Source organism: Hyalella azteca, unplaced genomic scaffold (genome assembly GCF_000764305.2).
Source record: "Hyalella azteca isolate HAZT.00-mixed unplaced genomic scaffold, Hazt_2.0.2 contig5025, whole genome shotgun sequence".
In the NCBI taxonomy this organism is placed as follows: domain Eukaryota; kingdom Metazoa; phylum Arthropoda; class Malacostraca; order Amphipoda; family Hyalellidae; genus Hyalella; species Hyalella azteca.
In genome coordinates this window covers 24,501-43,354 of record NW_025935231.1, presented here as the reverse complement: position 1 = coordinate 43,354, position 18,854 = coordinate 24,501, and the positions used below count along the sequence as shown (strand labels likewise).

At 37.5% G+C, this 18,854-nt stretch overlaps 1 pseudogene; it reads right to left on the bottom strand.

Moving 5' to 3' along the window:
* Positions 1-5,215: 5,215 nt before the first annotated feature.
* Positions 5,216-16,812, bottom strand: LOC108668391 (annotated as a pseudogene).
* Positions 16,813-18,854: the final 2,042 nt, after the last annotated feature.

Genomic DNA, 18,854 nt, shown 5'->3' with positions numbered 1-18,854 from the left:
ACGGATTTTCATTTAAAATTAATTTTTCTGTTTGGTGCACTTTCCCCATAACTTAGCGTTGTTGCGAGTAGTCTACATTAATGTGAAGTTAAAGTAAATTTCAGAAATTTCCTTGACAATAATTAAAATCTTGTCGCATTTTAGGATACGTTGTTGCCGAGAAGTACAAAGTGAAATGAACATACTCATGTTGGGCAGATTCTTCTCGCAAGTTAATAATAATTTTTCTTAAAATCCCGCACAGAAACTGAAGCTCTTTTCCCTCGTTCATACGTGAAATTCCAGCTCAATGGGTTCAACGGAACTTTTTCCCGAAAATTTTAATAACTTTCATCCTTCTTTTTGGTCGAGAAATTTTCCCGGTCACGCAAAAATATGAAATGTGACGGAAAGTTTCGGCAAAACTATAAGTAATTGAAGCACTTAACGGCTCGGCCAGGCTTTCCGACGGATTTTAGGTTAGTTTTACTATGAAATATTAAATGACTTTCCACCCAAAAACGAATACTTATTAAGTATACATTTACATGTGATTACTAGTGTGTGATTAAGTATAGGTAAATCTTCAACTTGAAATGAAAGTTAAGGCGCTTAATAAATGAAAATCCATGCTCGACTTGACTTGAAATCAATTGTCAATACGCATGAAGTCAATACGCTGACTTAAATGAATAAATAATATGAATCCATACCATGAACCATTTTAGTGTATAACATCGCATAAATGTGCCATGCGAAATATCCTTGTTTTTTTATATCAGAAAAATTTGATTACAAAGCAAAGTTGATCATGTCCCAACACGTTTGCACAATAAATACGTGGGAATAAGCTAAATTCCAGCACTATATTTCGTCGGAAATGAAAGTATCGTGAAGAGTATTTAGAAATATGAACAATTCAGAATGGTCAAACAAAGGTTCAATATCGATAGTCTTGCCTGCACTGTCGTGGCTAAGTTTGTTACAAGCTCGTAGGCCTCGGAGTCATTGATGGATGAAAGCCATGCGCCACAGGTCCCATAGCGCTGAATTTTAGCCAATTCAATGGCTCGAAAGGTTCAGGATTTGAAATCATTTTCCATCGCGGAATTTTCAATCGTCTGATACGTAGGGGTGTTATCCCGACACCCCAAGATGATGGCTGCAAATTCGAGATAATTTACTAAGGCATGTTTGTTCCGCGCGTCACTCCCAAGTGGGTGAGTTGCGTTGATTTGTTTGAATTTGTTCGCACACTCTGGCGCTTCTAAAGTTCATACGTAAAATTAATATTATCAGATTTATACGAATACTCTTTGTTTGCACAGATTTTCACCTTTTTGATTGTTTAGCATTGATTTGCTGCAGTTTTGGGTTGAAGTTATATCGTCACTGCCATGATAAAAATGTAATTTCATGAGTTAATGAATAAATTAAGCTTCGTGGTTGTCAAAACTCCAAATAACATATTATTAAATAGAACCTCGGTATATATAAAACATTATTTTTGAAATAATGGGAGAAATGATTTGAATTCTTAGTTTGTCTCGTCCCTCATAAATACTAAGCGTGACTAGTAAAGTTGTGACTTTAAGAAATGTGAGCTGCAATTATTAACTTTTATCATGATAAATGAAAATCTTGTCTCTCTCGATTGCTGCAAAAAAATTAATTCAGCAAACAACTTGTCCCAAAAATATTTTTAGATTTCAATAATCTTCATTTTCCTTTTTTCTCTATTCTTCCATAATTTTTTTAATATTTTCCTCTTAATCAATTGCCAATTAACCTGCTCATCTGGAAGGGAAATTTGTTCCTCGCAAACTGTCATTGATATTGGCTAATGAATGGCTCAGGCTAATTGGCCAGGTCCATGATAAGTCCACCTTATATTCTTTATTTTATATGAGATCCAAGCTAATTAATTTCTTAGCAGCTGAATAGTGATTAGGCAACTACTCATGATCATCAGCACGCTCTGTAGCGACGTGCTGCAATTCTTAGTAAAATTGAATGTCATAAGGAGTAGATTTGTGGACTCGCCAAATATTTATAACGAGTGTTACATAACGCGTATATGAGCACTTAAATTTTCAACAACAAATGTGCGAAAATTAATTTTCATACGGATCACATTTGTTCTCGCAAAAATTTAAAACTGAGACGAAATTCACCAACCGATCAGGTTTTATCTTTTCATTTTATTTTATCTAATAGGTGATATTCGACTATTATTTGAAAAATAGGTGTACTCACATGCGAGATACTCGATCTACTTCTTAATATGCCTGTACTTTGTTTCAAGCTACCCTATGCTCTATCTATTTCCTCTAACATTTTTTGCCTTTCCTAATGTAAGAATTTCTTGATTTCATGAGAAAAATGCGACAAACAACGCATCTCTGTAGCTTAATTACATCACGGGGAACTGAGATCAAGCTGACAATAAGGTTCAACAGTAGGGTTCAATTCTCCTGGACATATAATGGTCGGTGCTGCATCTGGTAGTTATATTAATGATATAGTTGAAAGAATCAATCTATTTATGTTATTAAGCAACCCTGTCGTGAAATAAAAATTCTAAAATTACGGACCATACCTTATCTTTTCTATTATTAGACATCTAAATAATTTCTGAGCTCCCATTATTAACAGAAATGATTTATATAAACAAAAACCATGCTGCTCAGCAACTTTTGTTTGCCGATATCGGCATCCATGTGACCAAACCATGAACTTTGTCCGATGATCATTTTTGGCGCTCGGTCGCTCTAGGCTGGACAAAAGTCTCCACATTAATGAAGCTTGTTTCTGTGTAACTTTTGCACCTGACCGATCACAAGTCGGACAGACAGCCTGGAGGAGAACTAACGTTCATTGGGAGAACATTGCCTGGTAAGAACAGAACAACACTGAAGAAAGAGAGGACGGAAGTCTGGGAAGGTGTTGGCTCGACATGATGAATGACGCGAGTGAAGCGCCTGACTCGACGGGTAATTGATTGAGCTTTTCGAGGAAGCGATGAGGTTTAGATCAGACTAGGCAATAAACACTGGCTACATTTTTAGACCTTTAAACACAAAAGTTCCTGAAGCAACTCAACGAATATCATCGCAGAAGTTAGCTTCATTGTATAATCATTCTCCAAATTACCCATTCTAATATTTTTGTATCTGAAAATAGTATCTTCTTTTAATTATAAATTTTTAAGTACGCAGTTATACCGAGAAGTAACTGACGATATATTGGAATTTCTTAAGGAAACTATAATATAATAGTTATGTCTTCTGGAGTGAGAATGGTGAAAATAACAGCCAGTTTGAGCTTTCCAAATGTTTAATAAATTGTCTTGCGGCCGCCAAGTCAGAATTATTAATGGATATAGTTAGCAACCGAAATAAGAGCACTCACATAAAAATTTCCACGATCGAATTTTTTATGGTTTTGAAAACAGAATTTCGTATGACAAAAAGATCTTCGAATAAAGCCAATGTGGGGAAAAGTTGATAATAATTAGAACTCGTATTCAACTATCGTGACCAAATTCGTTGTTCGATCTTCTCGCTATATGCTTGTTATCATTTCTTTAAATCAAATTTTCAAATTCTTTTTAGAATATTTTTTCTGGGATGAAGTGGATTGTATGACTTTCAGTGTCAAACTGAAAAACTTCTTGAGCAGGAATGGTTAGTATTATCCTAGAGGAAGCACAAATTACAGGTTAATTACAAAGTAATTACGACATTTAAAGCGTTTCTCAAAGAACTTCTTACTTTCTTACTTCTAAATTGTACCCTCCCTCAATCACGAATTATTATATTATTTTATTATAAATAATGTTGTTGTGGTCTACGCTAATAATGTTGTGGTCTACATTTAATCTCGACGACTTTGATGTTAGTCCTACATACGATGTTGCTAGCCCTACGGTCTTGATCAACCTGTGGGCCGGTGAGTGACAAAAAATGAGTAATTGTTACCTTTGTTGACAAATGTAAATTCCAGTGAATAACTACATACATAAGCTTCAAAATAATAACTACGTACTACAGCTTAAAATAAATGTTGAGCGATCTTAATGCGAATAATTGATGATAATACCACGATATGGCTTAACAGGCAAATGATGCGTCCAACACGAAATTGAAAATAATTAAAAATGAAATTATTATGAAGTTACTTTCATGGCCTAGATGAAAGTAATTATTTCATTCAGCCGTATCTCTTTCAAATGATATATTTAAATAGTTTGTTCACTTTACTGCCAAAAAAGCTAACTAACCAAAGGAATAGAAGCAATAAAATCTCTTACGTTTTCGCGACTTATCGCGACTTAGTATCTGAACCGTTTTTTTAATTAAAATATGCATTTATATTTTATTTCAATTCTCCTGAATTCGCGTTCGTATGGCATGCATATGTTTTAATATATTATACCTATTTTTAATCTCATTTCGTATACATTAATTAAGGATAGTCAATAGTTGATAGTCGGCCAGCTTTTATCGTGTATCTATCATTCTAACTAAAGCTTTCTAGCGACAAAAATACAGTGTATCCTGACTGATGGACCTAATTTAATAAATTTGTATATATTTAATTACAAATTCAAATTGAATAATTTATATTCCAATGAAAATGAAAAGATTCAGTTTTCTTCAAACATTTATAAATGTTGAATATGTCCCCCTTATGCTGCACGACAAACAACACTGAACGGTAGCCAAACTCGTCCCACACACGAGAAACCATATCTTCTGTTATTGAGTGCACCGTAGCAGTGATACGGTTCTTCAGATCAACCAGAGTGGCTGGTAGAGGCGGGACGTAAACAGAGTTGCTGGTAGAGGCGGGACGTAAACAGAGTTGCTGGTAGAGGCGGGACGTAAACAGATCGTAAACAGAGTTGCTGCTAGAGGTGGGACGTAAGCAGCTTTTCTGACGTAACCCCATACGAATTAGTCACATGGGGTGAGATCAGGTGATCTCGGTAGCCAGAAGTGTAGAGCCAGATCTTCATTTCTTATGCGTCCTACATAACGCTCAGGAAGTGACTGATTTCCACTCCCTGAGGGGACATGGGCGACATATTGAACATTCGTATAAATATTAAAAAAAAACTTCGAATTTTTCTCTTTCCTATGGTGTATGAAGTATTCATATTCAATTTATACTGAGAAAAATACACATTTTTAAAATTTGATCAACTATGTATAAATATGCAGAGCCATATTCATCACACCGATGTGCATTTTACGTACAGCGAAAGATCCATCAAACCATTAGATATTTCAAACGGTGCGTTAGACTCGATGAAATCTACCACTCTTGGAGGAGGAGAATGCAAAGGTTGAGCAATAATTTCATACCCACTACAACACTGCGACAAATCAGCGAAGTTCTCATCTCGTTTAACTATAAGACATATTTCTGGGTGATCTTTTAACTCGGAAGTAGACTTAGCTAGTTTTTCCTCTCTTTTATTCGAGAATACTTTAGATTTGGCTGACATGGATCGATGTCGGCATGGCATGAGTATGAGCCACAATTCGTTGAATTCTTTCCTAAAGTTGTCGTTGAGCCATCCGTAAAGCACAGGATTGGAGCAGGCAGATGACATGCCTAACAAATGACAAATGGCGTACACCATCAACATGGCGTCCGTGTCATCGCCGAATGGGTTTGAGAAATCAGCTATTATGTTGTACATATTCAACGGTAACCACGATAAGCAAAAGATAATCGCTATTGAAATTAGAAGAATATTGGTTTTCTTGTTTCGGGTTTCGTCTTTTCGTGTCTTATTACCGTTTCGGACAACAGTTTTGGTCATACGGAATTTAAGTTTATGAACAATCCTGGCATAGGAGATGGTGACGGTGAGAAGAGGCACGAAGAACTGCACGAGCATCACGAAGACGCTGTAGTATCCTCGTCCGTGGTCAACAGGCCATTCTTCGAAGCAGAAGTTGACGGCGTCGAGACCTGGCAAGCCAATGTCGTGGTGTTGCAGCGTCCTGAAGAGGAACTGTGGCATCGCCAGCAACAGCGCGCACGCCCAAATGCCCGGTAAGGTGAGCAGCGCCCCCGAGGTGCCCAGCGCGCGACGCGTCGGGTGAAGAATCACCTGGGGTGATAGAAATATATAGATTAATGTGGATATTATGTTGCAGGAAAAAATCTTCCTGTTGAACTGGAGCTTAGATAAATTTTCTTTTTATATGTACGGATTACTAATGTCATTACTGTGTTCTAAAAGTTTGCTTAGATATAGCTGGATATTTTCTTTGATATCATAAGTTCTCAGAAGCTTATTTTCGGCCGATTGTTGGATTTGTATAATATTTACAGTCCACTGTTGTTAGCGCGATTGTGATGTCGGCCGCTCTTACTGCAGTACCAGTCTAACAAACTGAACTATATTCATTCAGGGGAGTATTGCCGAAACTTTATTGAAAACTAAGGCACTGATGGATGATTGAGGTGCAGCTTAACTATAAATAAGGAATTTATGATAGAATCCAGCGAATGGCACGCACTGAGTCTAATGATCGTAGTAGTGAACCAATAAGACTCTGCAGACAAAAATAATAAGCTTAACAAGATGCGGCAATAATGCTTAACCTTAGTTATTCTTAATAAAATAATTACAGTTCAAAACTATATCAACACAATCTATGAATATCACAGAGAACACTAGTCATCTAAGTCGCACCACCAGTGCAGCGCAAGCTGCTTCGCGACTGACAGATTAGAAAGTGACGCGTATCGGATTATCGTGAGCAGCAGGATGTTTCTCTAGATGAAAATGATAGTAAAACCAAAAATATGAAATACTAATGAAGTGAATGAGTAAAAATTTAACAGAAGAAGCATAAGAAATAACTATTTGAATGATCGCAAAAAATTACAAGTATAATCACGGTACAAAAATTAGTGACGCATGAGCCTTGAAACTCTGAAGCGCATTACACTGTAATACATTACCACTTTTGCACAATAATTTTGCACATTACACTGTACGGCACAAAATGATACTCGAGTATAATATACCCGTTAGAACATTTTTCAATAAATTTAAACTTATTAGCCACTTTTCTACTGTAGGGGAAACCTTTATTTTGTCTTTTTTCGTGCAATTTTACTTGAAATTCATTTATTATTTTGAAGTTCGTCACCATTTAGTTTAGGCTTTACGGAAGTAGTAATGCCGAAGTTGTGATCTGCTAGATTGCTGTGCGGTGTGAAGTCCGAGCGAAGGTATGAAGCGTGTATAGTCCTTACGTGTATTAATAAATCATGTTTGAATATATGTGAATCAATATATACAATTTATTTGCGTCGCATTATTTTGTTTGTTTATTAATTACTTTAGTTTAATGGTCAGAAGTTTAATTATCGTTCATTTTACTCTCTTACGAAAGCATGAAACTAAAGACTTGAGACTTAGTCTCCTTCTCGGAAGAAGTATCAGTTTAAGCAGCGCTTGAATTGTTTATACTATAATTATGCAAAAAATTTATGCAAAAATTTATTTATGCAAAAAAAGTTCTTTTAATTGAAGACTATCAATGACCTAACGACCCTATTCGATCATGAAGGCCGAGTTAAGTCGGTGACCCCAACACCATTTGTTTCGCTTTCAAGTAAAGTATCTCGGTATTATTTCAAGCATTAACAGATATTTTCATAGTCGAATTTTAGGCTGAAGTATTTCGTTTGGTTTTCTTAGAAATTTGTCGCCGTCGGGGCCAGGAATGTCAGTGTCTCATTCCTTGACTTAACGGCCCAGCGCCCCGCGTGTTAAGAAATTCCCCAGCGTCTTTCATGAACTCTAAAGCGGCCTGAATGCATTACGCTAAACCGCAAGCTTGTCTCTGCTACGCTTATTTTAATCCCTTGGTAATGCTGAACAAAATACCCGAAATAAAGCGTTTTGTTTATAAATTGCTTCATCAAAATGAAAGGCATTATAAGGTCCGAAAGGCCCGTTCCCTATATTGTCGAAATCAGTTTTGTTTATGTTCAGTTAGATATATCATAACAAATTAAGAACATTGTCCAGTGCATGTGTGATATTAAAATTTATTCGATTATATATTTAGACTTCTCGTTGGAATAAATTTCTATGATTCTTACCTGATGTCCTAGCCTCTTGATCCCTTTAAAGCTTCATATTGTTATTGTTTTTTTTTTGTAACGCGAATGCAACTGTTTTTGTAAGTTATTCTATCAAATTATTTGTTCCTAATATTACAAAAACGCTCACATACAATCAAATGAATATTTAGTAGTTTAGTGGTACTTGTTAAATCAATATTTTTTTCATTTCAAAGTTTCAAGGCTTGTGAAAAAAGGAGCTATTTTTAAACTCTCTAATCTATAGTTCCGAGTTGTCGAGGCTTTCCAAACATTGATATAATTATAACTATAACGATAGCCTTTTGAAACGCTTCATGCACATATATTACAAGCAAACAGGAATCACAATTGGATGAAAAAAATTCGGTGGTGATTAAGTCAGTTCCACTTGTGCCAGATAAATATTTTTATAAAAAATGTAATCTTGATACGAATTTGATTTGCACTTTACATGTATTTTGCTTGGTTAAATTAATATTATTAGACCAACTTACGGCTGACGCACGATGAAAGCATGTCACTTTATTCAAAGACTTCAATACTTCATTCTGTTATGCATTACACCTTTTGAATGATCTGAACAATTAAGGGCGGATGCAATAAACGATTTTCCTTTATGTTAGCAGGACAATGGAACTGTTTCAAATGGATCGAATCAAGATTATATGCCTAAGCAGTTTAGTGGATAATTTAATAATTAATCTATCTTCTGGTCGTGAGCAATTCAGAACCATTCGCCTCTAATGTAGTGCACCTTGTATAGAATTCGCAGGTCGCATAGGCTATAGTCTTGAATGCCATGTTACAGACGAGACTACAAACCCCTACTGTATGAAGCCTTTGTTATTGACTAGAATTTACAATTAATATACCCTTGATGTCATAGGTCACCAAAATGACCTTTCAATTAACTGAATAACTGGAGTATCGAGTTAATTCGTGAATCAGCGGGCGGGAGATTTGAATGACTATTGCACATAAAATTATTTTGTCGCTCCCTGGGGCAAAACTACATTTGTTGAGTCTCAATTTGGGACGAATTTAAATAATTTACAGTTGAAGTGCTAAAGTTAGTTATTTAAACTGTTTTAGCGAGATTAGAAATTTGAGCAGTGGCGCTCGAGGGCATGAGGTTATAACGTGGATGCACTTCTAAGGCAGCGACGTGATACTGCGATAGGCTGTGATTTTTTAGGCTCGGTCACGCGGTCTCTGAAGTGCTCCGTAAACTTATCAACACCTCCTCAGTCTCTATTGCTCGATATGAGTGTCGCTGGGTCCTTGTGATGACACCATGACAACTTGTTGGTCACGTAATGTTGAAAAATTCGACTACTAAATCAATATAATTTTCGTTATCTATATCTCATTGAAGGGAAAAAATCCAAACCATGAAGTTTTATTCTGGTTGACTTAAATATCTCATCTCTTCGATCATTTCGTTCATCTCTTCGTTCACGCACTGGCACGACCTAAGAATATCGCTATTCATCATGCGTAATAACACGCTATCAGTAATGCACGCCTTTGTCTGCATGCCAACGACAACGACCGGGTAGACGGCCACGGATGTCGTTTTTACCTGCGCCAATTTTGTACCTGTACCGTTGCACGGGTATAATTTGTATCGGAACAAGTTTGTATTAGTATCATTACACTAGTGTCTTTTGTACCAGCACCTATTTTGTATCTGTGCTATTGCATAGGTGTAATTTTTGCCGGCTCTAATTTGTACCTGTACCGTTGTCTGGGTGTCATTCGTACCGGTACCAATTATGTTATACGTGCCTGTACAGTTGTCTGGGTGTCATTCGTACCGGTACCAATTATGTTATACGTACCTGTACCGTTATCTGGGTGTCATTCGTACCGGTACCAATTATGTTATACGTGCCTGTACCGTTGCTCGGAAGCCATTAGTATGGGTACCAATTCATACCTGTATCATTGCGCGTGGATCATTGTTCTATAACCTGTGCAACATGACTATCAAGCATGACTATTACATCAAATATGAGTATTACTCAACTGGGCGAGGCGCTGAGCAATCATTCTTATTTTTTCATCCTGAAACCGTGACTTGTCACCTCGAAGTTTTAAAGCGCTCATTTAATTTGGTATGAATATTGTTTTTGCACGTGTTTTAAGAGTTCATGTTGTGAAACGTATAAGCATCATGATGCAGATATACAATGTTTGTCTCATGATGCTGTATTTTAAATTTAAACTAATGAACATTTTTGAGAACAATTAGACTTTGATATTACCTAATTTATGTCTGTAATTTAGATAATGCAATTGACCCTCTTACCAAGGAAATTCTTAAAAAACATTTATGCCATCATGAGGTACACAATTGCTTCCCAGTTTCAATCGACAACCATTACCAGACTTTACTTTAAATTTCGCCGAGACATTCTATTGAGTAAGACTTGTAATGCGCGTCTTCGATTACTTCCGACGAAGCTAATTCCTCTCGCTCTGGTCTCCTTATGTAAGGCCGCTAATTTGCCGCTCGACTAACATAAGCCGCTCGACTAAGCCTGATTCTGGTGTTCGGTTTTCTCGCAAGGCAACTCAACGGCAGACAATGTGTTCACTGCGCCGGCATGGTCGGGTGGCACGACAGACGGCAGGCAATGTGTTCACTGCGCCGGCATGGTCGGGTGGCACGATACGGCAGACGGCAGGCAATGCATTCACTGCGCCGGTATGGTCGGGTGGCACGGCAGACGGCAGGCAATGTATTCACTGCGCCGGTATGGTCGGGTAGCACGACAGACGGCAGGCAATGCATTCACTGCGCCGGTATGGTCGGGTGGCACGACAGACGGCAGGCAATGTATTCACTGCGCCGGTATGGTCGGGTGGCACGACAGACGGAAGTTACCGAGGCTTTCGGCAAAGTCGTAATAGAAAGACCACGGCAATAAGATCCAGTCGGCAGCTAAAGGTCAGACTTAACTGATATTATTCACGAGAAAAACTTTCGTATTTGGTAGCATTCTTCGCATAAGTGAGACAATAATAATTATTCAATTCGTTAAACAGTGTCCATGCAATTCATTTGCATAATATATTGAAACATTAATTTATTATAATTGAAAATTATGAATGTAAGGCGAACAAGGAGCCATAGTTTGATTGAAAATTTTCTGGAGACCAGATACATCCTCAGTTCAAAAGCTTCGAGGAAAACTATAATCAATATAATAACCACATTTACTAGGAAGAAAACAAACCTTAAACTGGCAACTAAAAGGGCGAGAAAATAAATATTAATCTGTCATTTTCTTGGCATTTAAATTCTCAGTTAAATTTGCTGTAAGCAACAAATTATCCAATTGCTTAGATTAATTATATACCTGATACAATCATGGAATCTAAAATAAGTCTTATATTTCATCACTGAATCAAAATCACCTTTTCTCTGATGGCTTTTGCTTTTTTTATCCTAAAATTACTCTGTATATTTATCCCGATTGTTATTTTAGTTGTCATGGACAAAATATTCACACAGCGGCCAATTTTCACACAAGTCTGCGGAGAGTCAACAGTGTCAGACTCCCAATTTAGATCGGAAGACCGAACCATCATCCATTGACTTATGCATTGTTTACGAGGTAATGAGGTAGCAGACGTGCGCCTCATAGACCTGACATATTATGATGCCTTGCATCAATCGATGGCCGATATATGCCAAAATTGGCTCCGTAGCAGCATAACGTTCGTGTCAATTTCTTTGTGTTTGTAAGTGCTCGACCTCTTTGCAGTGCAACGCGCTAGTATATAGGCTTACACGTGTTAAGTCGTGGCATAGTTTCATCGAAGGATATTGTAACGCAACAATGCTCGGGAGAAATCATAAAATTGTGTAGGCCATTTTTTAGGGTCATTGGCGAATAAGTCTACGCCACAATTGCGAATCATGAATATATTACTTTTATCCTAAATCTCTCCTAACGATCCATACATACCTTATCTCCGTTTTGTCTTTCCCTGTATCATTTCTACATTTTCTATCTCATGTCATCTCTTTTTGTGTAATCTTCCCTGTACCATAGCCATAAAACATCTCAATTGTTGTCTCACTTTACCACACAACTGTACCACCCCCTATTCTCTCCTACCACTCCACGTACCATTTCCCTACAACTCCACGTGCCATCCTATTCTCTCCTGCCACAAAACATTCCACCCTATTCTCTCCTGCCACTAAACATACCACCCTATTCTCTCCTGCCACTAAACATACCACCCTATTCTCTCCTGCCACTAAACATACCACCCTATTTTCTCCTACCACTCCACGTACCACTCCAATTCCTTCCTACAATTCCCTGCACCACACCCCAACCATCTTGTTCCTCAGACAATGCAGCTCAGATGCCATACGAAGCAACGCTTCACTGCGTCCTTGTCCTCAAGTCTTGTCTGTCGCTGATTACCTATTCAACCTACTCGGGTTGACTGTTTTAATTCTATTTCTTATATTTCCTTTATTATTTTGCAAATTTATTTAATTTCTTAAACTCATTGCACTTACTTGTCAAGCTTCGTTGGAGCAATCATTGGAAATTCACGAATTTGAATTTGTGTTTGTTCGCAACTTGTGTTAAGAAATTTCTTTATTCTGCTGTTTGAGTGATATCAGCCTGACTCGAATGCTCTGCTTCGTGATAGTATTATTTTACGACTCGAACAACTGAAATTGGCACCGGTACTACCGAATTTTTTTCAAAAGGATTACATCTTTTGTTAGGTAAAGGTTTGAAATAACTGTCAACTCTTGGTCAGTTTGTACTGAAGGGATCGTAATCTGCAATATCGTAACATTTATTTTTTCTCGACAAATACTCACGTTGCTTTGATTTCTACTTCACGGCTAACATGAGAAACAAAAACGATTTTCGTGGTCACAACGCTGTTTGCTGCAGGATTTCCTGTTATTTTTAGTCCATTGCCTAGCGACGAAGGAAACGAAGTTCTTCAGCTTCTTAGGCTGACGGCAACGAATGTTTGAGCTTTTCTGCTTGAGAGCCATTTCTGCCTGAGAGCTTTTGTACGCCGAACAAAATCTTTTTTGCTAATGACATGAAATAAGCAGAGCCAATGACACATATAATGTCACATGTTTTCAATGATTTTTTTTGACGGACATGGCCGAGATTATTTGATCGTTGGAAATATTTCAAAAAATTGGCTCATTTGATTGCTTTGTAAGTACAGCGATGAGCCCTGGGTGGCATATATCTTGCAAAATTTTGAGTTGGACATCCATCATGTTATCCCATTGCACAGACAATATTTCATGCCATTGTGGATGAAAGAAAGTGGAAATCATATTTTCACGTTCCTCCCCAGGCATTTTTTGTATCATGTTTCGCACTAAATAATGCCACTGGGGAACTGATGCAGCTTATTTGAATTATACGATATTTTTTGGCCACACTTTGTGCCGTGACTGAGCGATGAGCTCAGTTCACAGAAGAATCGCGATGCCAGCGGTGTTGTTTGCATCATTCATCAAACCTTCAGACATAATTCATGCATAATAAGAAAGCTGCCCAAAATCTTGCTGCTAACTCAGAATGAAGAATTTTTTCATCATCTACGGAACATTCCGTGAATAATTTCCGTTTGAACGAAACGAAATTCTGAATACAGGTCAATTTTATGTCCTACCAAAATTTTTTTAGTCAAAATGGAAATTTAAAGCATGACTGAAAACACTTTTTACAATGGATGGAAATTGTAGATATTTTGAGGAAATTTTTTGTATTCTTTCTGGTTCTGGGTACTTCTAAGCTTGGGTAATGTTTATAATATACTTAAAAAATATAACTCAGTACTCACTGCAGTGAGTGACAGAGAGCGCATTTTCTCGTCAACGAAAATGTGAAGTCACGGACGAGCAGACAGACAGACGTACGGACGGACGGACATGGCGAGCACAATAACGCGTTTTTTTACATAAATGAGAAAATGCGCTAAAAATGTGATCACATTCCGTATTGGCGTTACTCGCCATTCGTTCCTCCAGCAAGATTTTTTTCCGTCAGTCAGCCAAGCTTTACCAACGTACGTGAGCGCAACAATGCGCAAGGCGCGCCTTCACAATTCGCTCAACGGTGTCTGATGAACGACTTCAAGATCAGAGCGTGCATATCAAACAGCACCGCCGACCTTATCCAGTTACTCGAGAACTCAAGACGCGAGAAGTTTAAATAAGTTTGCCTATATTATGTTGAAAAATTTTCCTTTCCGCTTTAAACTTGAACTGTTCTGATGTCGATTGGTTAAAATTAGCGTGTTTGGTTACGATAAACTCCTTCATTCAATTTATAAGATCTCTGGGTTGCGTAGTCAGGTTTAATCTTCGTTGCTAATTACGGAATTGAGCGTAAATGCCCCTATGGTAATCTTTTGCCGTTTGCAATGCCCGCCTATAGTTTCAGTACATACGAATATCTGAAAAATAATTGTATAGTGTATAGAAAAATGGTAATATTTCAACTATAATGATTTTCGTCTTCTAGAGATTGATGTTGCCACTAGATAATCTGGGGCGTTTAGGTGTTCCTTGTCCGTATTTCATCCACTCCTCCAAGCAATCGCTATCGTCGCATTTTATTCGGAGGTCAGGAGCAAGAATGGTATCTGAGCTACCGCGCCGCGCTAAAAAATGGTTAAATTAGGATTTTGGAACATAATTAGTTCTCTGTTTTTTTTAATGTAAATTAATTCAAGCTCATAAATGACAATTTTAGTTGTAATTTTAACACCAGCAACACCTCTTATACTCTCTACTCGAGCATTTAGCGTTTGAGCAAATAACGATTCTAACACGAATTTCTAGGATTGAGCATAAGAATAATAATTTTGCGAAAGGAGATAATTTTTCGTTCGATGAACATTATTTTGAAGAGAAAGAGGAACCAAGATGATCTTAAAGTCAGACTTTGGTAGCTTTATGAACAACAAATAATTGTAAATTGTTCCAGCCTTAAAAATCGGGGTTTAAGGGGAGCGTCTACCCTAAAATTTATCTCGGCTATTTACGAACGGATCACTCTGAAACTTGGTACACGTATGTAAAACAGAATTCTAAGACATTTTTGTTCGTGTGAATTTTTCGAAAAAAATGAAAGAAAACGTGAAATTCTTAGAAAACGGCCAAAAAAGGTAGATATGGCAGTGGTACCGTTGGATAGGGCAGAATGTCAGCTATAAAATGAGTATAAAAACCGAAAAAAGTGAAAATTTTCAATTTTAGGGTAGACGCTCCCCTTAAAAATTTTTTGAGTATCGGTATCGAGCAAACGAGATTATCTCTAAGTATAACAAAGTTTTAGTATAGAAATACGGGAAAATCTCAAGAGACATGTTTTTAGAGTAAAGTCAATTTTTAAAAGTTGCTCACCTCGTGCAACGCCAGGATTGCGGATCTACTTATAAATTTCATTATGAGAGTTAAATTGGCGACCTCATGCATGATGAATGTGTGCTTAAGTGACATCAATACGGCAGATATGTATTTTATAACAGAATATAAGATTTGTCATAGGGATTCACAAATATTACAGAACGTCCATCCCGAGCCAAGTCAGGATTAAACTACTAGTTTAATTTAAAAAGTTTTTTGATGCTTGGCCCTGCAAATGATAGGCCTTATATTAAGTCTATTGGGCGAGTGTGTAACCGCTATTCTCGGGTTTAATATTAACAGTTCTGAAATTCCTTTTTGGGTGTGGAATAATGAGACCTCAAATTATTTTAACTGATGTGAATGTTTTCAAATTTATTATCAAATTTTATTCGAAGATTAACCATTAGAATTTGTTCAACATTTACGGAGGAAGTTACCTAAAGCTCTATGTTAAATGAAGATTGTATAGGTCATTCTTCATCGATATTATGTGATCAAACTCAAAACATGGCAAAAAGGGAGATATGATAAAAGGTACCAAATAGAAATAATTACTGTCTCAAACAGCGCAAAATTTAGTTGATAACAATTAATATTTTAAGAAGGAAGCATGACTTGTACTCGTAATCTTCTGCTATATCTAAATAGAGAAAGCCGAATCAAAATATTCTTGATTTTTACAATGCAACCCAATGACCGGTTTTTTTAAATCGGTTCTATTATGTTAATTTCTCACATGGTATCGGTCGAGAGCGTTGGCCGTGATGGATATGGTGGAGACGAAGATGGACGTGGCCTGCAGAGTGCCCACCAGCTTGCACAAGAAGGGGGTGTCCCCGAGCGGCCAGTATTGAGGGACGATCTCGAGCAACGTGAGTGGAGTGGTGGCCAGACAAAGCACCAGGTCTGAGATGGCCAAGTTGATGATGAAGACATGTCCTCATGGCGGGCTTCCTGATGACGGCGAGCACGACGAGCGAGTTGCCTGCCACACCCACGGTGATGACGGCGCCGTAAACGAGCAGAAGAGCGGCGAGCAGAGCTCCGTCGAGCCGTAAATTGCGCTCGAACTTCAGGATCAAGTCAAAGTTCAGGCCGCCGCTCGTGTTCCACAGAACGCTCAAGTTGCGCGACAGGTTCAAGTCGCTCACATTCATAGGAATTGAACTAACTTTTGAAATGTGTAAAAATGTATCCTTTGATAACCCAAGGCCTTGATCTTCTCGGCTTGAATCTTGCTCTTCCGTAATATGCAAAGCCATTTCAAAATAATTATCAAATATCTCCGTTGTTCACACCGATAAATCCAGTTTTTCTTGATGTCGGGTAGACACACGAGTCAGGTACAGACACGCGAGTTTATGTCTAGATGCAAACCATCAAGGTCAAAGTTCTTTCTACTTGACTCGTGGCTAGACACATGGTTCTGAGTTACTTGGAATAAATGTTTCTGATCTGCCTCATTAGCATGTATGAAATCAAGTCTTCATCGCTTGACAATTTATTCGCTCTAGTGATTTGCATTTAAACTTTTACATTATTTGCTGTTTATTCCGCTGTAACAGTTTATTCTAACTCTTATTTGCTTTGCCGATAGATGAAGTCCAAGAGTTTTTTATTTACACTGGAACACCATTTTGGACGGAATTTTTTTTTATGTAAATTTTGAGGGCTCAAAAGAATTCTAGGACAGGTTTATCCCTTAAAATGACCCTGTTAAGGGCACTTGCTTATCCGAATTACATGGCTTGGAATATATAGCTCAATTTTATGTTTTTTATCGTTTTTTTTCTGAAAAACGTTTAGATCAATTATTGCTATTACCTTGAGACCAGGATGTCAATTTCACATTATAAAGTACTTTATAGAGCGAAATTACCAGCTTTACAAATGCCCATTTTTTCGTGCTTCGTATGGGGGCTAAAAGCCGCTTAATTAAGAAATACTCGGTTGCTTGGGTGGTCATGCCCGGGACGAGCTCGCAGTACGCACACCAGAGTGGGAGCGTGCGCAACCATCCCCCGTGCTGGCTGAGCTCAACTGAATTTCAGCAAACAGATGACGCCAATATATGCCGACCAGGTTCCCCGAACAAAGTTCCGCTTGCGTGTCGCATAAGCCGATCGTACAGCGGCTGGAAATGAATATCTGCTCTGTCGCTTCCGGTCACAAAATAGATTCAAGCAACTGGCCAATATTACCATGAACTTCCTTAGATTATATTTCATTTTTAATTGAAAAAAAGCTGAGCGTGAGCTCAACTTTTGCTTTCTTTTGTATGAGATTTATAGCCAGAGACTCGCATCAGAGAACGTAATCTGTTGATCAATGAGGCTTTCAGAGTTTGCCTTGCCGGAAGCGTGCTCATGATGCGTACGAGGATTCCAGTACTGTGCGTGTATTTCTAAATTTCTTCATGTCACAATGTCTTTCATATATATTAAAAAGAACATTTTTAATCAAACTCGATTACATCCTAAGGATTGCTTCAGAAATTGTTGTGCATCATCAATACTGAATAATTAATAATGATGGTAATGTAAATTTCTCGGTATATGTATTAGGCATGTAAATTACATATGAAGTTAATATTTTAATTTGATTCTGAATAAGTTAGCATTGTTCCTCCACTTGAGCAATCGGAAAAGGTACTTAAATATTTGGTGCATTTTCCGTAGACTTGTACCGTGAACCTTGATAAAATTTCTATGGTAGCACCCTTCTGACCACGAAATTCTCCCCTCATCATAGGAATTAATCAAGATCAAGTTAAATGGTGCCATCTCTAGAGCGAACTTGAACTTTTAACCTCAGTTTGTGACTGCGTTCATGGATTAATAATTAAGCTTGACATAGAAAGTGTTATATAGGTTTTTTAGTTTCTGCGAAATTTTATTTGCCTTTTGTATCAAATTTTCGTTTTTATGGTGAAAAGTGCGTTATCTATATAAATATACAGAAGATGCGGCAGAATTTATTTTTCTAAAATCGAAAGATAAAAAATATTCTTTCATTGAACGAAAAATAGTTTCATTTGAATATAAAATGCAAATACACAAAAAATATTTTCATAACAATTCACCGCCTAATAATTGCATATGTCCAATAACAAAGGTACAGAACAGACAACCATCAACTATCCATCGACTGCCCGTCCCCGCGCTCGTCCCTCCAGCCCACGTCTGGCTGTCATCACAAAATAATGGCTTCCAATACCCCGATGCTGGGAACCAGTGCCCTTAGCTATTGAAAGCGGCATTTCAATCTGGAAATTCTGTTGTTAATTTCATTGGTTCGAAATTTA